The following is a 23,474-nucleotide window of genomic DNA, read 5'->3' as shown; positions in this document are numbered from 1 at the left end:
GTAAATAAGCACCCCGACTCACAATGAGCCAAAAATCAAGCTAATCCCATTTCAAAACAAGGCCAAAACAAGCCAATCTCTAAAAACCCCAACACTGTATGTGACTAGATCCCCCCAGCATGCAGTCTGGGACTGTGCTGGGCCCGCTGTGCACCCCTGACTCTCTAAACCATTGCCCCGCTTGCCCCCCTTACCCCTGCTTGCCGGGAGCTGATAAAAAAAAAAGAAGGAACAAGCTACAAGCCAAAAATTTGCCAACAAGCAACTCACAAGCCAATTAGGCCAAAAACAAGCTCAATTTCCATGGTGGGTTTTTTTTGCGTGCGCGCGTTTGGCATGTCTCTCTAGAATACTGAAGGAGCTGACTGAGGAGATATCAGAGCCATTAGTTATTATCTTTGAAAAGTCATGGAAGATGGGAGAGATTTCCGAGGACTTGAAAAGGGCAAATAGAGTGCTAATCTATAAAAAGGCAAATAAAGACAATCCGGGGAATTACAGACCGGTCAGTTTAACTTCAGTATCTGGAAAGATAATAGAGCAAATAATTAAGCAATCAATTTGCAGACACTTAGATGATAATAAGGTGATAAGTAACAGTCAGCGTGGATTTGTCAAGAACAAATCATGTCAAATCAATCTAACAGCTTTCTTTGACAGGGTAACAAGTCTTGTGGATGGGGGGAAGTAGTAGATGTGGTATATCTTGACTCTAGTAAGGCTTTCGATACTGTCTTGCATGACCTTCTCATAAACAAACTAGGGAAGTACAACCTAGATGGAGCTATTATAAGGTGGGTGCTTAACTGGTTGGAAAACTGTTCCCAGAGAGTAGTTATCAGTGGTTCACAATCAAGCTAGAAGGGCATATCAAGTGGGGTCTACAGGAATCAGTTCTGGGTCTGGTTCTGTTCAATAACTTCATCAATGATTTAGAAAATGGCATACAGAACAAATTTATAAAGTTTGCGGACAATACCAAGCTGGGAGGGGTTGCAAGAGCTTTGGAGGATAGGATTAAAATTCAAAATAATGTGGACAAATTGGAGAAATGGTCTGAAGTAAACAGGATGAAATTCAATAAAGACAAATGCAAAGTACTCCACTTAGGAAAGAACAATCAGTTGCACATACACAAAACGGGAAATGACTGCTTAGGAAGGAGTACTGCGGAAAACCATCTAGGGGCTACAGTGGATCACAAGCTAAATATGAGTCAACAGTTTACCACTGTTGCAAAAACAGCAAAGATCATTCTGGGATGTTGTGGTGAGGCGGTGCCCCACCCCCAGGCCAGATTGGGCTACAGAAGGCCAGAGCAGCTGCGCAGACAGGCAGCCAATCAGAGAGGGCCTGCTGGGAGCCAATCAGGGCTGAGCAAGAGGCAGCCCATCAGGGCCAGGCTAGGCCCTATTTAAAGGCTGCCAGGGCAGAGGCAGGCAGTCTCTCCCAGACCTTCAAGGGAGAAGGTCTGTCTCCTGAGTGAAGCAGCCCAGCCCAGCCCAGCCCAGCCCAGCCCAGCCCAGGCTTGGGGGAGCTGAGGAGTGATCCAGTCCAATACCTGCCAGGCTGCAGGCCCTGATAGAAGGGCCCACAATGGGGCTGAAGGGGAAGCAGCCCAGAGAGAAGTGGACAAGGGGAGCAAAGGAGGGCAGGGAGGCTGCTGTTAGAGGGTCCCTGGGCTGGGACCCAGAGTAAAGGGTGGGCCTGGGTCCTCCCTTCCCCCTTGTACTACACCTGGCCATTAGGCATGGCCACAGCAGACTGCATCTGACCCCTGATAGAAGGGGTTACATTTTGGGGAGGTGGTTGGCCACTGCAGCTGGGGTGAAGAGAAAAGACTGCTGTTAACCACCCCACCCCGGGAAGGGGGTGAGTGTGGACTAGGGGGCACTGCCGGAGGGCAGTGTCCTGAAGAGAACACTGAGAGAAGGGAGCAAAGCGGGTCCGGGTGCTAACAGAGGGTGAGAGATGGACCGGATGCTGCCAGTGGAAGGCGCTCCACATGGACTGAGCTAATTCCCAGAGTTACCAACAGGAGGCACTGTGGGGGTGAGTCCCAACCCTGTCACAGCTGTATTAGCAAGAGTGTTGTAAGCAAGACACAAGAAGTAATTCTTCTGCTCTACTCTGTGCTGATTAGGCCTCAACTGGAATATTGTGCTCAGTTCTGAGCACCACATTTCAGGAAAGATGTGGACAAATTGGAGAAAAATCCATAGAAGAGCAACAAAAATTATTAAAGGTCTAGAAATTATGATCTATGAGGGAAGATGGAAAAATCTGGGTTTTAGTCTGGAGAAGACTGAGAGGGGACATGATGATAGTTTTCAAGTACATAAAAGGTTGTTACAAGGAGGAGGGAGAAAAATTGTTCTCGTTAACTTCTGAGGATAGGACAAGAAGCAATGGGCTTAAATTGCAGCCAGGGAGGTTTAGGTTGGACATTAGGAAAAACTTCCTAACTGTCAGGGTAGTTAAGCACTGGAATAAATTGTCTAGGCAGGCTGTGGAATCTCCATCATTGGAGATTTTTAAGAGCAGGTCCCTTCCAGTTCTATGATTCTATGTTAAAAAATGCTTCCAAAGTTTTAAAGGTTTCCCTGAAGTATAGGATTGGGAAGTGTGACTACATATGTGTTTGTTGCCACTGAGGACATGACCTGTTTTCATTGTGGGGAGTCTGTGATTGGTTGTATAAACCCCACACCAGGGAACCAAGAGTTAACAAGCAGCTTTGGCCCAGAAGATCATGCTCAGCCACACCTGCTGGGCATGCTCATGATGGAGGCAGAGCTCAAAGGGGGGTGACCCAGCTCAGGCAGAGCAGGGGTGCAGTCCTGTGCTCGTAGTTCCTGCAGAGAGACCACAGGAGCTCCACACCACCAGGACCAGACCCTGCTGCAGAGCCACCAAAGGTCCCTATGGAGACCAGGGCCAGGAGGCCACAACTGAAGAAGAGCCTCCAGATCACAGTCAATGAGAACACACCCCCCTTCCGTGAGTTCATAAGCCAACCCTTGTTGTGGCTTTGAAGGGGGCTGAGGATGTGGTAGGAAACGACCCAGGGACCAGGCTTGGGGAGTGAGGGGTGTCTGCACACTAGGCTGCAGATCCAACTGACCAGTCACAGGGCCCTAGGTTGCACTTGCTGAAGTAGGAGGGCCTGGGTTCCCCTACCACCAGCCTTAGACTCTCGACACTAGGCATTACCGCTGGGGATTGAACACCAAAGACCTGGACAACTGGTGGTGAACATGGGCATCGACTCAGTTCCGATAAGAGGATGGTGCACCTACCGACAAAACTGGCCCAAAAGAGACCATGGATGCAGAAAAGCTGATTAAATGGATAATAGCGAGCCAACAACAGCAGGCAGTCCAAAAACAGCAAGAACGAGGGGCAGCTACTGCAACTGATACCTGCCAGCAGCAACAGCAAGCAGCCCAGCAGCAGCAGCTGCTCAGAGAGCTGGCAGCCCAACGGCAGGAGCAACAGCAATGCCTACGCAACGGTAGCGGAACTCCTGACGGCCCAGAGCGCATCTAATGCTGCGTTGCCAGGACACTCAGGTGATGTCCCTCCCCCTGGGCTGCTCGTCAAGCTCACGAAAATGGGTCACGAGGGTGACCCAGAAGCCTTCTTGGCTACCTTTGAGGAGCCGGCTGCTGCAGCGTGCTGGCCACAGAAACACTGGGCCATCCTCATAGCCCCGTATTTGATGGGACCTGCCCAAGTCGCCTACAGGATCCTGGACCCCATAGAGGCACTGGATTATGTTAACGTAGAAGCAGCCATTTTAGACTACATGGTTATCAACCCCGAGACATTCCACCAATGACTCAGGAAGGAAAAATACCCGCCGGGAGCGTGGTTGGGGTAGTGGCACAGTGCCTGAAAGAACAGCATTGGCGCTGGCTGTGGCTGGACACCAAGAAGCCGACTGGAGTACAAGTAGCAGAGCCTATCCTGCTGGAGCAGTTCATCCAGGTTCTCCTGGCCGGTGGGAGAGGATGGGTGAAGCGCCATAGACCAGCAACACTGGCAGAGACCGTAACCCTAATGGAGAATTATGTGGCTGCAGAGGGTCCGGCCTCGCTGATACTTAGGACCAAGACACCTGAACTCAGGACACCGACACATAGTGGAGGCCGGGCTGGGATGGAGAGCCCAGGATTGCTGAATTGGATGCTCCACTTTAGATTGCTCCTGTCCACGGGGCCTGACCCCCGCCACCAAGGTGGAGCTGCAAAGGGACCAAGGTCCCTGGGAAGGGGGGTAAATGCCCCCTGGGAAACCCCACAACCCCAGAGGAGGGCCAGCCAGCCGCAGCTCCAAAGGGTAGCTGTTTTGAGTGTGGACAGAAAGGACATTTTTAGGTAGGAATACCCCTTGGACTGCAGCTATAGCCAGACCTGGACTGCATGCATTAAGGCTTGCAGACAGCACCCAGCCAAGATGCTAATCCTAGCATGGGCCATTGGGTCTGAGGTAACAGGCCTGGTAGACTCTGGATGCAACCAAACAATTGTGCAAGAAAATTTAGTAGTCTCTCGACATGTCAAGCACTCCCATCTATCTCCAGTGCATAGACTGGGACATTTAACCCTACCCCACAATGGAAGTGCAGCTGAGGATAAGGGGCTACACCAAGACCTACTGGATAGGGCTATTGGGCACCCTGGTCTTCCCCAGAATACTAAGGCAGGACTGAAAATGGTTGAGGAGGTCCTGAAATGGTGGAGCGGAGACCCACCCACCCCTTCCCCAAAAATGGAAATCAGCCCAATCTCAGAGGGGGTTTATGGGGCAGGGCAAAATGGAAGACCCTGGGGAAGGTCACTCCTGTCAGCCAGGAATGTCAACCCAGTTGCCTGATAGCTCAGGGGCATCCAAAGGTGTAAGTCCTATATGGCTACCTAAGAATGAAGATTTCATGCAGGAACAGACTCGGAGCTGGGCATGGGAGCAGATAGCCTTCTCTGATGGAGAAAAGCGTAAATCTCGACAACTAAAGCAGTGGCTCCACTTCAAGCTCCGGAATCAATGGCTTTACAGGGTAATGTGGGACCCCCAAATGCAGGAGACAGTGAGACAGCTCCTGGTCCCCAAAAAGTTCTGCCAGATGGTTCTCCACCCAGCACACTTGATGCTATGTGTGGGACACTTGGAGAGAGAAAAAATGCTGGAGAGAATGGCCCTCGGGTTCTTCTGGCTGGGGATACACAAAGAAATAGGCAATTTTTGTGCCTCATGCCCTGAATGTCAGCTGGGAGGACCCAAAGGGACGCCCTGGTTCCACTCTCAGTGGTGGGAGTACCTTTTGAATGGGTGGACATTTAGTGGGGCCCCTTGAGAAAACCCACATTATTGATTGTGGACTATGCAACACAATACACTGAAGCTATTCTCCCACCTTCTTCTGCAGCGTGGTGCATGGGTCACTTGCAGGTTTAAACTTGTTCAAATGGTAGATTCTCTGTAATTTGAAGTTAAGTCATGATTAAGGCTAAGATTTTGTCACATCTTTTTAGTAAAAGTCACAGGTCACAGGCACTTAGTCCTGCCATGAGTGCAAGGACTGGACTAGATGAACTCTCAAGGTCCCTTCCAGTTCTATGATTCTATGAATAAAGAAAAAGGTCACAGGCTTCTGTGACCATCTGTGACTTTTACTAAAAATATGCATGACAAAATAGGGAGCTGCAGGCTCCCCACACCACCTAGGGGAGCCTGTCTCAGAGCTACAGGGTCCCCCTACTGCCCGTGGCAGGGCTCAGAGCTCCAGGGCACTCCAGCAGCCCATGGCAGCTGGGAGCTCCAGGGCACCCCAATGGCCTGCAGTGGCTTGGAGCTCCAGGGCACCCCAGCTGCACATGGCAGCTTCATGCTCTGCGGCACCCCAACCGTCCATGGCAGCTCTGTGCTCCAGGGCTTCCGCAGCAGCCAGGAGCTGCAAAGCACCTCTATGGTAGCCAGGAGCTCACAGGGGGGTGGGGGGGGCACTGCCTGTGGTGGCCAGGAGCTTGGGGTCTCCCCACTGCATGGGAGCTCTGTGGCAGCTGCGAGCTTGGCCCCCACAGTTCCCAGCTGCCAGGGGTGGCAAGGGACCCTACAGCTCCCAGGAGCTGGAGGCTCAAGTCACGAAGGTCTATGAAAGTTACAGATTCCATGACTTCCATGACCTCTGTGACAAAATCGTAGCCCTAATGATGATTTGAGGACTTGGGGAGGCCTCAGCTGGAGTGCTATGTCCAATTCTGAGCACCACACTTTAGGAAAGATGTGGACAAACTGGAGAGAGTCCAGAGGAGAGCAACAAAACTGAAAAAATGTTTAGAAAACCTGACCTATAAGGAAAAGTTTAAAAAAAAAAACTGGGCATTTTTAGTCCCTGAGAAAAGAAAACTGAGGGGAGACCTCATAAGTCTTCAAATATGTTAAGGGCTGTTATAAAGAGGATGGTGATCGATTGTTCATCATCTCCACTGAAAGTAAGACAAGAAGTATTGGGCTTAATCTGCAGGTAGGGAATTAGGAAAAGCTTTCTAACAGTAAGGATAGGTAAGCACTGGAATAGGCTTCCAAGGGAGGTTGTGGAATCCCTGTCACTGGAGGTTTTTAAGAACAGGCGGGACAAATGCCTGTCAGGGATGGTCTCAGTAGACTTGGTCCTGCCTCAGATCAGGGGTCTGGACTAGATGACCTCTTGAGGTTCCTTCCAGCCCTACATTTCTGTGATTCTGTGACTTCAGTAACTCAGCCAGAGGTTAGGGGTCTATTACAGGAATGGGTGGATGAGGTTCTGTGGCCTGCAATGTGCAGAAGATTAGATTAGATCAGTGGTTTTCAACCTTTTATTATTTGCAGACTCCTAAAAAATTTAAAATGGAGGTACGCCAGTGTTCCCTCTAATTTTTCCCACACATGCTGAATGAATTTTGTTATGTGCACCAATATGGAGGTGATGTGTGACATAGCCGGGGTCGGGGCTGGGTTTGGGCCAGGGGAGGGCACCCTGGCCGCAGCAGGTCCGGGCCAGGTCTGGGTTGTGGGTTTGGGCCGGGGCAGGGGCGCCCCTCCCCTGGCAGGTCCGTGGCTGAGTTGGGGCCGGGGAAGGGGTGCCCCTGCCCCAGCTATGGCAGGTTGGGAGCTAGTTTGGGGCTGGGGCTGGGTTCGGACTGGTTGCGGCAGGTCCCAGCTGGGCGGGTTCCCTGAGCGCCTGCATGATGCTAAATAGGCTGCTGCGTGGCCACGCACCTTACAGGGATCTTAGGTATGGACCCCTTTGAAAATCTTAGCCATAGTCTGTGGACCCCCAGGGATCTGCAGACCACAGGCTGAAAACCACTGATGTATGGTAATGACAACCTTTCACAGACCCCTTACACATAGTCTGGGATCCCACTTCCCATGGGTGCATGAATCACAGATTGAAAACCACTCGACTAGATGATCATGATGGTCCCTTCTGATCTTAAAGTCTGAGTCTGTCTCCTAGGGAACTCCTTCCTACTCATCATAGACCATGCCCTGTCTCCATTGGATAAACTCCATGAAGGATACCAACACCTAGATCATGAGGTGGTACCTCTTCCTGGAGCCCTATGACTTCCAGGTACTTCATCACCAACAGGCACACACAAATGCTGATTTCTTTTTTCGGGATGGAGGGGAGGTGGCAGGAGGAAGACTCATCTTCCAGTCTTAGCCTGAGTGTGATGGGATATATAAGCCCTACAATGGGGAGCCAAGGGTTAACAAGCAGCACTGGGCCCAGAAAGTCATGCCCATCTGTATCTGCTGGGCATGCTCACAGTGGAGGCAGAGCTCAAAAGGGAACGGCCCAGCTCAGTCAGGGTGAGCAGAGCAAGGGAGCAGTCCTACGCTGGTAGGCTGCTGGAGCAGTACACTGTCTACACCAGACCCTGTGGAAAGAGTCACCAAAAACCCCTGTGGAGACAGGGAATATGCGGGGAGGGCTGCAACTGAAGAAGAGCCTCCGGATCAGTCAGTGAGAACCACCCTCCTCTCCATGAGTTCAGAAGCCAACCCTTGTTGAGGCTGTGGAGAGGGCTGAGAATGCGATAGGAAGTGACCCAGGGAGCAGGCTTGGTGGCGTCCATCCTCCAGGCCACATGTCTGAATGGCTAGCCACAGGGCCCTGGGTTGGAACCTAGTGGAGCAGGGAAGGCCCAGGTTCCCCCACTGCTGGACCCACAGGCTCTTGCTGCTAGGCAATACAGCTGGGGCTCAGACACTGAACCTCCCAGCAGAGTCTGACACATTTGGTTAATCAGTGCCCCAAGAAGAAGCAGGCTGCCCCTAGGAATGCTGACCCTGTGCCTGGAAATGTGGGGTTTCTGAGAGTGAAGCACAGAGTGGGGTGGCTGTGGCAGGGATTGGGTCCCAACAGGCTCCAGATGTCTCTGGGATGTTGGGTCTGGGGCATTAGTGCCCCTTTACAACCTGGGAGAGATGGCATTACCGGGTTTGTGGCTCCTGACTCAGTGGCCTACCAGCCTGAGCCTGACTGCATAATAGAGACTATGGAATCCACAGCCTGGGCTGTGGCATCTGGCTTCCTGGCAAAGCCCCAAAGCAAAAAATGGCCATTGACTGTGAAGGGAGCTCCAGTTTCTGAGGGTACAGCGAAGCAGGCTAGTTTGGGCAGGGTAGGGAGCACACTGCTCAGGATGCTGCTGAGGTTGGGGACATGGAGAATTCTTAGGCATTAGTTTTGCCCCCTCGATCCAGGAGCTCCTCCCATTTCTGTGACGTCCCCGTCCCCCCCCACACACACACACACTCCAAACCCTTGAGGTCAGCAGTGACTCCGTCCCACACATTCTCAGGCTCAATGACCTCAGATTCCTGAGCCCTGAATGCCTGATGGGGGATATACCCTGGATGCTATTGATAGGTTTCTGGCTGTGGCTAAGGGGAAATTGGTTTCCTGAGCTTAGTCTCATTGTGTTGCCTGCTCAATATGCTATGAGATGTGCCTCTGTCTGAGTTTGACAAACAGAAGTGCTACAGATTGAAAAAACCTGATGATCAAAGTGCATGTCTCTTTGACCAATGGAAATGTTGGGGATTAATGGATATAGGAAAATATGGTGGTTTTGTTTGAGATTTGGGAGGGAGGAGGGGTTTTTTTGTTTCTGCCTTTTTCTTATTTTTTTCTAATGAGTACTGGTCTAATGGATACATTTGTATGTGGCTCTCTGATGTGAATGGGTGGAGGGACATTATAAAAGTTTGGCTCTTTATGAGTATCTGTCCCAGAAAAAGGTGGACACTTTTTTATTTTTTCAAGAGACCCACACAGAGGCTGGCAACCAAACTGATGGGCCGGCTGATTGGAGAGGGAATGTTTTTCTGGGTCATGGTTTCACTGCAGGTACAGGGGCTGCCTGCCTCTCTGTGGGCAACATGAAGGCTGATTGATGGTTGTGCAGGTTTTGACTGAACATCAGCATTCTTTTGAGCAGACTTCCTTGGCTCACGTAAATTGGAAGAGTGACATACTGCATCTGGGGATTTGAGTAATCTCCAACCTTCCAGTTTTTCCGGGGGCACTACTGTAGAGCCAAACTGGCTTTAATGCATTTGATATTTTGCTGGGACTTGATGATGATTTGAGTTGGAAATAGCAGGGAGTTATGAAAAAGCTGGAGAGGAACTTGCAAAAGTGAAGATGGTGTTTGCCTCAACTTTCCTTCTGAGGGCAGACGTTAGTCATTAATAATTTATCAGCCTCCATGTTGTGGCACAAATGTATTGTTTTGGATCCCCTTCCATGCTTTTAAGAAAAAGTTCAGACGGTTCTTTTGGACTTTTGCTAGGATGGCCATCATTGGCTGAGGCAGAATGGTTTGTGTCTGCCTGTTGTGCCAGGGGCTCAAGGTCTCATTGATCCTTTGAGCAGAGTCACTACTTTTCAGTTACAGTCTCTGTAACAGCTGTTGTTTGAGGATAAGCCCGTTTCTTGGAAGCAAATGGCCTTTGCTTTTCTTTGGTCTGTAGGGGGTTTGGGTTCTGATCTGGAACATTTTTTTGAACCCTGGTGCCTCAATTTAGAGTGTTTGTTTTTAAGCTGAGGCAACAGGACAGGCAGCTGGAGTTCCCAGGACTGCTTGCTGAACTCCTTGTTTATAACCCTGCCATGCACATTCCTAGTCTTGTTTCTAGGAGTCTTGTCTCTTCCCTTATTGTAGCAGGTATAACAAAACTGGTTAATGTAATTAGTCTTACCATTTTACGTGGGTCTCAGCTGAAATGTTGGCTGTCAAGCCTGGTTTTCACTCCGTTTGCTGGGTTTCTTGGTTTTTATCAGAGGTGGAATCAGCACTTCCTAGGGGTAATATTGCAGTTTGGACGGTTGCGTCCTTGAGGGAACCAGTCCTGATTATACTAATGCTTCTATTTTCCTGCCTGTTGATCCTGCTGTGGATTGGGATGTTGACAAGCCTAGCAGCTTGCTTGCCTTCAATGGGTCTTCTGAACTTATTTATAATATTTTAGGCCATAAGTCACTGTTTACGCTTGTGGTAAAGATATGTCATTTTTGAATGCTTGTTGATGATTCTGATACAGTATGGGGGAAAACAATTTCTGGTGGTGGATTCCACCCATCCATTCTGGTGAACTGTAAAGAAGCCTCTAATCACAAAGAAGATAGGTGATCTCCAATGGAGAATTCTTCACGGGGCTATTGCCACGAATGTGTTTGTGCAACTTTTGACTCCACAGGTGTCGGTGTCCATGTTCTTTTTGTGACACAGAGGAGACTATTTTTCATACATTTCTTATTTGGTCCAGGCTACAGCCATTATTTGTTTTACTTCAGGGTATTTTTTGTTTATTGTCCCTTGATTTTTCTCCTACTGTATTTATTTTGACTGCTAAGTTTAGGTTCACAAATAGATCTATGATATGCCTTGCAAAGTTCATTTTGGGTCAAGCAAAGATGGCCATTTTAAAAAGTAGATGTAAATTATTTGGTACCGGGATTGCCGATGTTCTTTTTTGTTTTGGTGTTTGGGTTTTTTTTTAGATTTTTAGTGGTTTTACGTCCTCTTCTGGAGTTTAGATATTATACACTTTTATAAGCTATTTGACTGAATAAATTGATCCAAATAGCGTATACGTGATTAGTTTATAATATATAATATAAGATATTAGTTTATAAGTTAGACTCTTGGAATTGCACTTTGTACTGTTCGGGGCTTGGCAACTGTTTTTGAATTTGTATTTTTGTTTTTGCTGTGTTTCTGCACTGATATTACTAAAAGTGTTTTAAAAGTCAAAAAGTCTCTCTCCCCATTAGCTGTTACCAGTACAGGGTGTACGAAACCAAGTGCAAGAGTCCTGTTTTCAGTAGAGGTCAATGGTACATGTATAAGGCATCTGATTTCTACCCCCCTCCCGCTCTCGCCCCCACAACCTACCTCCTCTGTTAATCTCCCATTGTATCTTTTTCTTACTACATTTCTCTCTCCTTCCCTCTGTAACTCTTTCTAGGTACTTTTTTCATATATCTCCTCCTTTTCCTTTCTCCTTTCTTTCCATCCCTGAATATCCCCAAATGTAACACTTGCTTCCATTTCCAGAAATATTTGGGGACCTGAGTGTATCATTCTTTAATGCAATTTGTTACAGTTTGAGAAGGAATTATATTTAAAGTTTATTTTCTACTAATATCCCACAGGACTTTCAAATTCCAGATATATATCCTGGTTCTGAGTCCTGGCTCCATCGCTGTGCTGTAACAAGAGGAATTCAGGATCATTTAAAGAACATAATTGAGCACAAGAGCAATGGGTAGGGAAATCATATAAATTAACTGGCTAGATGTATGTACATAGGGCTTCTGCTTTAGGGGGTTTATTAATTTCATTTTCAGGGTTTATTTTGTAACTATTTTTGAGTTCTATATAGATGTCCAAAAATCAGGGTTTTTCTGAACTTTCTCTTGGTATATACACATAATATTGTTTGAAATAGCACTACATTAAAGCACACTAGGAAATTCTAGTGTGCACCAAGAAGGGTCTACATGGCCCAACTAATGTGCAATGTGTTAGTGCATTTTAGAAATTAGATCCCTGCATAGTCTGCATTACTGCTCCATGTAGACAAGCCTTTAGCTACAAGCCAGGGAGCAGGGATATCATCTTTATACACAAATTACACTGGGAAAAGGGTGAAGTCAACATGAACTGAGTAACCATTTCCAGTTTTTATTGGGTAAACTCAAATTTATAATTTTTTGGGGGGGATTACCAATATTTATCTGTTAAAACCTAAAATCAGATGCCTTATACATGTACCATTGACCTCTACTGAAAACAGGACTCCTGCACTTTGTGTCATACACCCTATACTGGTAACAGCTAATGGGGAGTCTCCTTTAGCTTAAGTGGTTAGTTCCTGGGCTTTTGGAGCAGGAGGAATGCAGTTCCATCACTGCTGCTGCTGTGATGTTCCGTGTGGAGCAAGATGACAACCATGAAGTCCTAGATGGCCACATATGTGTTTCAAGAAGAGAGCACAAAAATGTCCCAGGAACAGAGAAAGCAGGATCAGATAAACAAAGGAGAGGAGAGAAAAGCCCAGAACTAAGATGCATGATTTTCATGGAAAGCTGACAGATGGAGTGCCTGGCAACCAGCGAATCAGCTGGCAGAGAGAGTAATGACATCACCCCGTGTCCATGAGCCAGGAGTTAGAAAGCTAAGCATCCTCCCTTCACTAGCTGCTTTGCAAAATGGGCTATAGGAGGGGGCTCACCCTAGGGAACTGGACTGTGTGTGGGGGGGAGAGACGGCAGGAATCAGAATCTACAGGAGGAATGAGGAGCAATTTCTGCATTGCATTTGCCATTTTGGCTGCTATTAGGTAGATGGTGAAGGTAAAGAAAAAAGAGTGGAGGGACAGATAGGAGGGACAGAAAAAGAAAGGGAAAGAAAGAGTTGTGTGATCATTCATATCATAACTTGAACCCACTTAAACAGCCTTGCCTTAAAATTTTCAAAATGTTTTGTGAGCCTGAGGGAGCAAAGCCATGACCTCCCCTCCCACCACTGGAATATCCTCCCTCTCCACTCTCAGCTGGCCAGCTTCCCTACCCCTTCCCCTAACAGGACCTGAGGCCTCCCTATTTATTGTTGCTCACTTGGAGATGGTGCTCAGTGACCTTCTTCCCCTACTACTGCCTCCTGTACCTCACAGCTCCTTCCTTTGATCTTGGGAGGCATAAGCTGGCCAATCATCCCCCATCTCCTGGGTTCAAGGGAGCTGCTAGGCATAGTCACAGTCCTGTAGCCAATCCCAAGGAAGGAAGGGTAGGAAGTAGCCCAAGGTCCCTCATTAATAAGGCAGCAGGAGATGGAAACCTTGTAGGGGAAGGCAGTGCCCCATGAGGCATAGAGTTGTAACCCTCACTGGTTCTCTAGAAACTGCATGCTAACCCAATAATTCATAGTGCACAGGTCCTAAGGAAATCCTCAGTGTGTCCTAGTTACCACACCAGTAGGGGAAGGCGCTACCTTCCCCTACTGGTGCAGAGCTTCTGCAGTGGGTGAGCCAGCACTTTCCACCCTTAGAGAGCCTTCGGACAAGCCGCCACTGGGGATGAAAAATTAAGTCAGTGGCTAGCTGGTCCTTCCCACTTCCAGCCCTTCCAAAGAGCTGGGAAGGGGACAACTGGTCCCAGGAGGCAGCGAAAGGAGTGCAGAAGGTGGGAGGAATTACAGGAGTCCTGCAGTCATTAGGGGAGCTAATGAGGCATTCTGGGCTACACTGCTATCCATCTGTTCACTGGCGCCAGCCAATGCAATTCTTTATATATGGCCAAGACTGGGGTTTAGATGAGGGCTAGTTAGCATCAACTCAATCCAGACAAGAGAGAGGAGATGCCAATAAGGTGATGAAACAACAAAGAGAAATAGTGGAGGTGATACCTGGCACCTGGGTAAAAAGTCTCTTGGAGCTTTTGCTGTTTCTAGATCTCAAGCCAGCAGTGATGTCCCTGAGTGCTTCTGTCCACCTGTGCTTGTCTAGGAGGTGGAAACTTTTTCTCTTGAAGCTGGACCTCATTTCAGTAATTCAGGCCTTTGCTCTCTAGGTTGAATCACTGTAATGTGCTATACAGATTGAGTTCCTGAAAAGCATTTAGAAACTTCAGATAGCACAGAACGTGTTTCACATAGGGACCATATTACACCTGTGTGCCACATAAAAAAATTCAAGGTGGTTGGTTTTGATCTCTAAATCTTTTTGTGGTTTGAGTCTCTTATAACTCAGAAACCACCTACCTTCTCATTGTGTTCTCCACAACAGCCGAAATTAGACATTGCACTTGGGTTAATAACCCTCAGTTTTAAACCTCTGGGGAGCTATGCGCAGGCTGTTCTTAGTGAGGGGTCATCAACTTGGATTCAGTTTCCTCCACACACACCCTCTCCTTTCCCCTCCAACTTGGTCCAACAGGGCCTGAGGTTTTTGTATTTCTGGGCAGGCTGCAAGGCTCATTTGCTTACCCAGGGGAGTTGGAAGCTTGGGGGTTGATGGAGAATGACTTTGTGATATTAGGTTTCAGAGGAACAGCCGTGTTAGTCTGTATTCGCAAAAAGAAAAGGCCACAAGTACTCCTTTTCTTTTTGTGATATTAGTTAGCATTGGTTTAGCCTTCAATGCCAATGAATTTATTGCTATTTATTGTGAATATTCTTGGAGGCAATTCAATATTTTATAAATAGGACAACTGTAAATGAAAAAAGTATAGAGGATGGTGCCCTTGCACTTAGTGGACACTGGAGGGAGCTACAGCACTCCACATATCCTAGTTCACTATGATTACATTTCATATACCTTCAGAGCTAGGGTCCCTAGTCAATTTAATTTTTTATGGCTCCTCCTTTAAATCTCGCTCTGCTTCTGAGTGATCTGGTTCTGCACCTCTTTAGTTGGGAGGTTTTGGGGGAAGAAGAATCTGTGATTTTTCTCCACAGTCCTTCCCCATGAAACTTGATATTTCAGGAGATCTGATCACCTCCAGGAAACTCAAAAATCTCCCTCTATTTCTGCCTATCTCCCCTCTTTCTCTCACTCGGCTGCAGGCATCTTACCCCAGCAAAGTAGATCTGGGGGACCTCCAAGTTAACCTTGGTGGATGCATGTCATGATATGGGTGACTCGAGGGAAAAGTGCCAACCCCAGTGACCCAATATAATGCTAGGGGGTGCTGTGCCACAGGGAAACTCTCCCCTCTGAGTCATAGGGGTGTTCAGATCCCCAAAGCTTTAGTGTGGTTTGATGGGGTTCCACGTCTCAAGGAGTAGTGTGAATGGCTCAGCAAGGGGTGTTCTTCCCTCTTGAGTCAGTACTGACCCTAACGTCATAACATGTTGCTAGGGAAGTTGTCATGCAGGCAATGTAATATTTTCATTGCAAAACAAAACCAATTGCCCTGGGGCAATTCAAACTCTCATGATGCTTTCCACCCCAGAGATCACTGCTTTTCAGTGAGCGGGTGAATGATCCCTGAGTATAAAGTCTGTAATGCATTTGGGAAGCCATCAGTTTCAGCTAATTTCATTCTCTCTATCTCTGCATCTCCCTGGCCTTCACATACACTTGTAACTTAATGCCTGGTTACTATGTCTCAGCAATGAGAAATTAATGAGTTTCTGTAACCTGTTTCAATGTAACACTGTGTGTTCATTTGAGTCAGGGTAGGCAAGGGGAATATTCCTGGGAGCCAGAAAGTTTCTTATAGGATCGATTATTACTTGAGCTCTGATACCATCTTTTGAGTCATTCCCCTATTGTGCCATGTGCTGGCAGTAGAGATGGACCTAAGCCACAGAGTTCAAAGCCAGATCCAATCTTCTCCTAAATTTGGGGTATTTAGATCGGGGCTTGTGTTCACCCCAGTCTAAAGATGGGGACAGCTATGAAATTCACATCTCCAAAGTTCAGGGGAGTTTGGTCCTGATCCTTTTCTGTTTCGCAGGTGATTGTACCTTTACTGTGATGGCCTTGAGGATGTAGAACTCTCTCCACCTGGACCTCTGCTTCATCAAGACCAGTTCTGATGGGCTGGAAAACCCTTCTGGGAGCCCACAAGGGAGGCTGAGAGTGTTCAGCCAATATGCATTCAGCTCCTCACTCCTGCAGCTTCACATACCATAGCCAAGCATCCTTCTTTGTCACATGGGATGCAAAGCCCCCATGTTTGGCCAAGTGTGTTGAAATTCTCAGAGCTCAGACATATCACCTCCCCCCACCCCCTCAGTGAGATAGGAGGAAGTTGTTCCAGTGTTTCCTTTCCTCCCTAGCTCCCTGCTTGAAGGCTTCCTCCTCCTTTCTTCCTGGGAGCTTCTTCTGCCCAAAGACTTTGTTATATTAGTGACAATTCCTTTAGTGATATTCCTTTCCAACCCCCAATCCCATGCATGTTCTTACTCAGTGTATAGCATCTTTTAGAATTGCCACTTCCTGGAGCTGTACTGGTGTAAAACATATATACACACACATTAAGGGGTTGCTATGGAGTAATTTACCTCAGTTTTGAACTAGGGTAAGTTGCAGCAGTGCAGAATGATCTGCACCAGCATAAACCATGTCGACATTAGATGTTTGCACTGGTGCAGCTCCCAGATGGCTACAATTCCAGTGTTGTCAAGGCCTAAATGTAGACTTCACTGATGTTTTAATCATTCATCTTTTTTATCTAACTCTGCAGCTATCTTTGAAGTGCCCCAGTAGCTCACAAGAGTGAGGAGGAGAGGGAGAGGGGGCACTTTGTAGAAAAGATCATTTTTATTGTCCACTAATAATATCCTCATCTGTAGTTGTTCCTTCATTTAGAATTAAAAGGTGTGTTAATCCCATCTAAATGTGGCTGTGGAAAATATTTACATTCACTTCAGAATATGTTTGTTTTGCTTAATAAAAACACTTAAAAATTCAAATGATCTCCTCTCATCTATCTATTCCCCTCTCCTTATAGATCACTCTTCAGCTCCCTCTTTCCTTCTGTCACTTGTGTCCTTCACTGTCTTTCTTTGTTTCTTCCTGTGTGTTTTTTTTATCGTTTTGTTCTGTATCTGTCTTTTCTCTCTCCCTGTTTTTTCTTCCTCTGTTCCTCTTCCCCAGCCCTTTCTCTCTTTTCTGTGCTCTTTCTTATGGTTTCTCTTGCTGTATGTATCTTTTTGTACCTCTCTCACTGTCTGTCTCCTTGGTTTCCTTTCTGTCACTTTCACTGGAATGTTGGCAGAGACATTATTTTCAAAGAAACACAGGAACTGACTGACTAAATAAAGTATCTAGGAATGGGGCAGGAGGTTTCTGTTCTAGAAGGGTCTGTATTCCAAGAGCCCTTTCTCCCTTTTTAGCAAAGGAGACTTACATTCCATGCCCACCCACAATCCCATTCAGAGTCAGGATCTCCCCCTCCACTCGCACACAGACCTTGGCCAGGAGTGATGGATTGCACTGCAGTAAGGGCTGGGATCACTGCAGGCAAGGGAGGAGTAGTCACACTGCCAGCATCAGGGCAGGAAGGAGAGAGTGGGGACTGAGCACAAGAGGAGAGGGGGCGGAGATGTCTGGGAGGGTGTGTGTTGTGCGTCTGCAGACTACTGCACCATTCTGACTTTGGCTGAGCATCTTGGAGAGCAGAGGTCTGAAAGATAGAGCCAAAAGAGGCACAAGGCAGAATGAGCTCTGGCAGCAGATGGAGGCTGCCACAAGGGCAATAGGAGAATGGCTGAGAGAGAGAGAAATGAATGCATTCTTATGTGGTACAATAACCATATAACAATACACAATAGTACTAGAGCTCTCTCTATTTCTGTTGCTGAAACTATAGCAGGCAGGGCTATGGCATAAATGTAGAAACATACAAAAGGTCAAATGATGCAAACTGAACAGTATATTAAACATATTTTCACTGTACTCAAGAGGAAGATGACAATATGATCTTTGGTCAGAGTCAAGGTGCATCAGTAGAGCTATGCATAGGTCTCAGTGTAGGAATAGCAGGAGGTGCTGCGGGTTAAAACCAAGATGAAAGAGCTGAGCTGCTGGGGGTGGGGTAAGAGGAAGCATGATGGAATAACAGGAGGCGCTGCAGGTAAAGAGTGAGGTGCATAGGAGGAACTGGTAGCTTGAGGCAGGACTGGACTAGCAAGGAGTGCTATGGGTCAGGATTGAGGGGGCACTGGAAGAGTTTTGGGTGGGGTTCCCAGGACTGCAACACCTTGTGGAGCTGGTAAGGCCGGAACTACTGACGTTCTTTGAAGCGGGTGGGGATGGTGGGGGAAGAGTTGGCTGAAAAAGTTTATGCCCTCATGAATTCTGGCAGAGGCAACGAGAACATGCTCCCTTTGCTGGATGCATTTATAAATAGAAGATGACCCCCCACCCACACATACACAGTAGCAATTACAATGAATATAGCATGGATAATTTTTGCCTAGCACATTTCCCTTCCTCCCTTTTCTCTTCCTTTCTTTCCTTTCTGCCTCTGTTTTTTTCTCTATTTTCTCCATCTGTTTCTTACTCCCTGTCCAGATTTCTTTCTGGCTGCTTCCTCTCCCCTTCTTTTAACATCTTGCACTACATTCTTTCATCATCCTTTCTTCATCAGCCTCTCTGTCATTTATTTCATCCATCCTTTTCTATCCCTTCATCTTACTCTCATTTCTTCCATCAATTTCTTTCTCTCCCCTCAGGCTTGATTCTCCACTGCCTACACCATGTGACATCTTACACACACACCATTTTGCCCAGATAAAAATGACAACCCCGAGTTCAAAGCAGTGGAGAAACAAGCCCGGAATCTCTTCTACTTTCTTTCTGTTGGAGACACATGAGAAGATCTCACACAGGCATGCATGGGAGATACAGATGGTGGGGGGAAGGACTGTAAGGAGATTGAGGGTGTGTCTGGTATTCATGCAATCAGCCTGCAGGAGGCTGCCTGGCCCCTGCAACTCCTCCCAGTGACTCCCACACAATTCCCTTTCCTCTGTTTCAGATGCTTCTCACACGCTCCCCGCTCTGGCCATTCCCCCCTCCCACCACCATCCTTTGCCGACATCACACTGCACCAACTACAGCTGCCAGCTGCAGTGACCTACTTCTGCCCACTCTGCAAAGCATCTCTTTCTCCTCCATACCTTCACTGCCTGCAGCAGAAGAAAAGGGAGCAGAGTCACTCCACACCCCAATCAACCTCCTAATAATTGCTTGTGTAATGCTCCCCCCACAGGGAATAGAAGATCCTAGAGACACCCCCCTGGTCCTGACAATTTGCTGCTTCTGTTTAGTGCAGGCAAAGGGCACTGAACATATAACCAGGAGACAGTTTAAAGAGAATCTGATGGAGTGATCACTCCCTGCAATGAGTTTAGTCTCAAAAGCTCCTCACCCCCATCTAACTCATCGTCTAGTGCAATTGTCATACCAGATGTAAAACATCATGGGAACTGGGATAACCCCAGGGGCTCTTTAACATGCTCTATAAAGCCCTTTGGCTCATAGGGCAAATGTTTATCATCCCTTTTCCGGTCCTGCCCCTAAGACACAGCACTCTGCGCCTGCATCAAACCATGGCCACCAACCCTTGAAATACCATCAACATTCAGCGAAGGACAATGTGGGAAAGAGATGGAGGCCCAGAACAAGACAGTCAAACAGAGAAAAGAGAATAGATGGCAAGAACAAGAGAGGGAGAGACAGAAAGAAGGAACTTTCCCAAGGCTGAAATAGAGAAAGAAAAAAGTAGAAAGAAACAGAAAGTGAGAGAAGGAATTAGAGAAGAGAGAGGGCCAGAAAGATGCAAGGGGGGAAAGAGGCCTGAAGGAAAGAATGATAGAGAAAAAGAAAATGAGAAAGACATGGAGAGACAGAAAAAGAGGGAGAGAGATGGGGATGCAGAAAATTGAAAAGAAAAGGACAAGGTTGATGATAGAGGATACATAGAAGCCCATCCCACCGTCCACCTTCTACATCTTGGGGTCTCATCAAAAAAAACCTCTCAAAGCGCTGCTGAACACCTCAAACTGCCACCATCAATCGCAGCCCATTTCTGTGCCCCCTAAATTAAACTTGCTCTCAAAGGCCACCATATTCCTCCCATCTCTCTAACTCCCCAGTATTATTTCCTTTCCCTGCAGTGCCATTTTAGCAGCAGCTGCACTGTTCCTCCTCATGGGACTGACTACTGGCTGGTTAAGCAGTGGACTTGAGATCAATCTATGTCAGTGGTTATCAAATGTATGTGATTGGGTCCCCCTTCTTTGTATCTGTAGTCATTCCCCCCACCCCCTCCCCAAGTACATATACCACCACCCAGCTCTGAAGGCAGAATGCAGAGCAGCAGCTGCTAGCTGACCACCCAACTCTGAAGGCAGCGCTGAGCCAGCAGGAGCACAGAAGTAAGGGTGGCAATGTGAAAAGTTATATTCACCAGTATCACTTTTCACAGCAGACTTTGCACCCCATTGCCACCCTTACTTCTGCACTGCTACTGCCATCCTGGAGTTGACAGCTGGAGCTCCGTCCTCTCCTGGTGTGGGATTTGTGGGGACTGGGGGAAGGAGAGCCAGAGCTTCGGCTGCCTTCTGGTGAGGGATGGGGTGGGGGAGAAGGAGAGCCCAAGCCTGGCTGGCGGGGCTCCAGCTGTTCCCTTTATCCCTGCCTCCCGGGTGTGCATGGCCCTTCTGCAGGAGCCCCAGCCACCTGGGGCTGACAGCCAGAGCTCTTACACACACACACACACACACAAAAAAAGCACACAGCTGGCGCCTCCTTTGACACATTCCCGCACCTCCCTTGGGAGGCGCTCCCCATAGTTTGAGAACCGTTGATCTACATGATTCTCCAATTCTATCCCTATGTGTCTATTTGTAACTCTGTCTGCCTGATTATCTCTTTCCCTTTTTCTAATGTACACAAAATTATGGTATCACAAGCTTCTGGCCTTTTTAAGTTACCAGCCAAGCAAAATGTGCTATCTAGTCCCCACACCCTGAGCCCTCAAATGGCTATAATCAGACAGGGTAAGTCTTGTTATGTCACATCTAGCCCATTTCTCCGGGGACCAGTGCAGGACGACAGTTACTTTCCAGGGTTTTGTCCACTAGTCCTAGTTTTAAATGACATGAGCAAATGAACTTTTCTGGGGAGTCTCTGTTCCACAATCTAACAGACCTTATCCCTGGGTTCAGTTTCATCCCATTATTTCTAGTTTACACCACACAATTCTTCTCCGTCCTAGGAGTCTGTGCCCTTCACATGCTTAACAGATGGGTTATGGTGCCCTCCCCAAGCCCATTAGTTAAGCTACACCCAGCTGTACAGATTGAATGTCTCCAGCTCTGGAATTCAGGAGGGGAAAGAAACAGGCACGAAAAAGAGAAAAAATGTAAATAGATATAAATTAGCAGCACCTTTTCCAGCTCCTCTCTCTCCTCCGCCTCCCTCCTTCTCCCCCCTGCTTCAGCCGATCTCGTCCCCCCCCCCGTCCCCCCCGATGCGGCCCCACCCGTCCTGCCTGCGTCTCTAAGTACCGCGTAGGCATTTTGTGAGCTAACTCGGTGATTCTGCCCAGCACGCACTGAGCTCCGGGGAGAGATGGAGGAGAGCAGCGGGAGGGGGAAGGCAAAACGGGCGTTTAGCCATTCTGACTCTGACTGCAGAGACCGTGCTGCTGGGGCCGGTTCTAGCCGGCTGGCACTGGGTGATGTGCGGGCTGCAGGGAGCTGAGTTGCTACTGCCGTTGCTGCTTCACAGCTATTGCTGCAGGGGGAAATATGGAGGGTTTAGATGCGCACATACAATACAGTGCACATAAACAACCAGCTTACACGCTGCTACACCATGCAATGACACAAATGCAGTCACGTACTCACACTAAGCAAGGCTAATGTACGCATACTCACACTGTAATATACTCACACGCACTCCTTCGTGAGCACTCCTATACAATAATATACTGGCACGTACACTAATGCACCCCCACGCACTAACACACCCAGTCACATAGCCACGTGCACACTAACATCCCATGCACTAAGAAAAGGAGGACTTGTGGCACTAAGTCTCTAAGACTAACCAATTTATTTGAGCATAAGCTGTAGCTCACGAAAGCTTATGCTCAAATAAATTGGTTAGTCTCTAAAGTGCCACAAGTCCTCCTGTTCTTTTTGCGAATACAGACTAACACGGCTGCTACTCTGAAACATCCCATGCACTGACATGCTCAACATCATGCACCCCTGCACACTAGTACACCCCCACCCTTTCAATCACAGACAAATGCCCTCTTATACACCCTGATTATAGCAGGGGCTATAGTGAAGGTTAAAACTAGGTTTCTGTTTAAAGCGTGACTCTAGTAAGTACTCTAAAAATCTGCACTGTTCTCAGATTGTTTTTGTTTCATAGTCACACATAGTCACAATAGCCACCCAAGTAATTACACACGGTCACATGACAAGCCTACCCATATGCACATGTACATGAGAGCGCCAAATAAATTAATCTCTATCCGTGGGTTGCAGATCATAGAAATGAATTGCCTGCTCTCAACCTTTCTTCCCATTCTGCAACTCCCCATTCACCTTCCTGTCTCCAGACTTCCGTGCAGTTTCCCTCTGCCATTCCCTCCTAACACTGATTTTTTTTGCTCCTCCCCTCCCTAGGGTTTCCTCACTGATTTGTTATACATACTGGTGTGCAGTTGGCACACTCCTAACCCTAGCCTGTCATGTGAAAAAGCACAACACAGTAGGTGGAAGTAGGTTTGTCACACACATGTGGTTGCTGCGTGGAGAGGGTCTATCATAAACTTGTGGACATTGGTTGGGAACATCTGTCACACAGTGGGGTACAGCAGGGTTGGGAGTGTGATTGCCATCATGGGCATAAGGAATGTAGGGCAATGGGCTGGGTTTCTCCCAGGTGAGGTGGGAGTTGGATGGTGTGTCACATATGGGGGCACAGAATAATAGGCTGGTTGTGTCTCATGCACTGGAGAGGAGGTTACTGAGTTGAGTATCATAGCCTTGAACAGGGGTGGTCAACCTGAGCCTGAGAAGGTGCCAGAATTTATCAATGTACATTGCCAAAGAGCCACAGTAATAGGTCACAGAGTAGCAGCCGTGTTAGTCTGTAATCGCAAAAAGAAAAGGAGGACTTGTGGCACCTTAGAGACTAACAAATTTATTTAAGCAAAAACTTCATTGGATGCATTCAGTGGAAAATACAGTGGGGAGATTTATATACATAGAGAACATGAAACAATGGGTGTTACCATACACACTGCAACCAGAGTGATCACTTAAGGTGAGCTATTACCAGCAGGAGAGTGGGGGGGGGGACCTTTTGTAGTGATAATCAAGGTGGGCCATTTCAAGCAGTTGACAAGAATGTCTGAGGAACAGTGGTGGGTGGGA

At 47.7% G+C, this 23,474-nt stretch overlaps 1 protein-coding gene across 2 annotated transcripts in view; it reads right to left on the bottom strand.

The window, feature by feature from the left end:
- MFAP5 (microfibril associated protein 5) overlaps positions 1 to 23,474 on the bottom strand; it is a 49,504-nt gene that overhangs the window by 22,257 nt on the left and 3,773 nt on the right. The window contains exon 1 of one of the 2 annotated variants that reach the window (XM_048822644.2): positions 21,468 to 21,529. The exons of the other annotated variant lie outside the window; for it this stretch is intronic. The gene's annotated coding sequence lies outside the window, so the exon portion shown is untranslated. Of the gene's footprint in view, positions 1 to 21,467; positions 21,530 to 23,474 lie in introns of those variants that run through there. 2 annotated transcript variants of the gene reach the window in all.

The sequence above is a fragment of the Caretta caretta genome, chromosome 1 (assembly GCF_965140235.1).
Source record: "Caretta caretta isolate rCarCar2 chromosome 1, rCarCar1.hap1, whole genome shotgun sequence".
NCBI classification, from domain to species: Eukaryota; Metazoa; Chordata; order Testudines; family Cheloniidae; genus Caretta; species Caretta caretta.
Note: the sequence above shows the minus strand (reverse complement) of the source record. Positions and strands in the feature narration are given on the sequence as shown.